Below are 2,167 nucleotides of genomic sequence, written 5' to 3'. Positions count from 1 at the left end.
TGATGTAGCTAACCCTTCGGGTGTAGCTTATTGGCATTGTTCACATCGTCATTGGTGAACTTACTTTGTTGATGTTGTTAGCTTGTAGTATAGCGATTGTACGGTATGCTTAGATTAGCTTACCTTTATGCTTGGATGCTCTGATATGTGCTATTTGTTTATTATTGTGTGGCATGTCCATTTTATGAAGCGACCCATCCTAATCCATAGGACGAATACAATAACATATGGTTACATCGCGAGGTACTTGACCTCTATATGTTACATTTTACAAACATTGCATTCGTTTTTAAAAGACAAACTTTCATTTCATTAAAAGTTGACAGGCTTGCATACCCTTTCATAATATATCCAATCTATAAATGGCTTAATCTGTTATCTTCTTAGTAATAATCTTTATTGAACTCAATGACTTGAATGCAACGTCTTTTGAAATATGACATCAATGACTCCAAGTAATATCTCTAAATGAGCAAATGCACAGCGGAAGATTTCTTTCAAACCTGAGAATAAACATGCTTTCAAGTGTCAACCAAAAGGTTGGTGAGTTCATTAGTTTATCATAAACATTCATTTCCATCATTTTAATAGACCACAAGATTTCAGATATATTATTGTACACGTAACCCGAGTACAAAATAGTACGCATAACCTGCAAATTAAAAATCATTCATATGGTGAACACCTGGTAACCGACATTAATAAATGCATCTAGAATATCCCCAATATACAGGTACACTCATCTGTATATAAAATCGAAGTACTAAAGCATCCGTAACCAGGATGGGACGTGTCAAAGTCTATAGATCTATCTTCAGGATTCGCGTCAATTTGGGGGTCTGTCCCCAAATTCTTAGGCTACCAAGCTAAAAGGGTGATATCCAGTATAATAATTCAACCATAGAATATAGTTTCAAGTACTTGTGTCTATTTCATAAAACATTTATAAAAGCAGCGCATGTATTCTCAGTCCCAAAAATATAATAAAAGGGAGTAATGAAACTCACAATACGATATTTTGTAGTAAAAATATGCATACGACGGAACTGGACAATGCAGGGTTGGTCTCGGATTCACGAACCTATATCATTTATATATACATTAACACATATACTCGTAATCGAACGAATTTATATATTATTAGTGATATACTTGTTATTTAAAAGATTTATGTATTCCATTAATAATTTACATATATTTATTTTATATATCTTACTTATTATAAAAATAATGATAGAGTTAGGTTATATGTATTAGATATATTTTTATATAACTAATATTTAATTGTTTAAATTAATACTAATAAATACAAAGTCGTAATATCTTTAAAATGATAATAATAATGTTATTATTAATAATAATAATAATATTTATAATAATAATACTAATGATCTTGTTTCTAATATTGGTAATAATACTAATTACTTAATAACAATTAATAATAAAAAATAATAATATTCATAACAATAATAATAATAATGAAATAATAATAATAAGAGTATTAGTAATAACTACCTTAAAGGAGTAGCCCTTAAAAAAATGCCCAAGTTCGGGTTTGAACCCGCGACCTCCCGCTAACCCAACACTCTAACCATTCGAACCCAACTGTTTTTCTTTTTCTCCATATGTAAATCGACAAAAACCATAACCCAATCTAATCATCTTAACTTTCAGACTTAAACATTATCCTCTATAGCATCATCAACATACTTCGTGTATCTTCAATCATGGTCATCGAATACCAACACAAGCATAAAATCATTTACATATGAATTCGGCCCAAATAGAAATAAGTTCACGGTCCACTACTATATAAATCCATCAGCCCAACAGAAGTGGGATCACGGCCCAACTTAAAAACAGAAAATCACAGCCTAGCAGCAATTTTACAAGCCCAAACATTCACATGTCCAATATCTTGGGATGATAAGTTAAATAGAACCCGGTTTGCAGTAGTATGTATGTATGCCCGATTAAACAACAACATCAAACAAATGTCTAGGTTTTCATGGTCAGTTGAACAAAGTAGTAACAATTCAAGAAGTAGCAATCGAAGTATAATAACTACTCAAACAAGTAAGGTGTTTACTCGATTGAGACAGGGAAGAAGAAAAGAGTCGGTGTTCGATCAACATGAAAGAAAAACAGCTAGCAGGGCTCAAAGAAA

This window comes from Rutidosis leptorrhynchoides, chromosome 4 (genome assembly GCF_046630445.1).
Source record: "Rutidosis leptorrhynchoides isolate AG116_Rl617_1_P2 chromosome 4, CSIRO_AGI_Rlap_v1, whole genome shotgun sequence".
Lineage (NCBI taxonomy): Eukaryota > Viridiplantae > Streptophyta > Magnoliopsida > Asterales > Asteraceae > Rutidosis > Rutidosis leptorrhynchoides.
Note: the sequence above shows the minus strand (reverse complement) of the source record.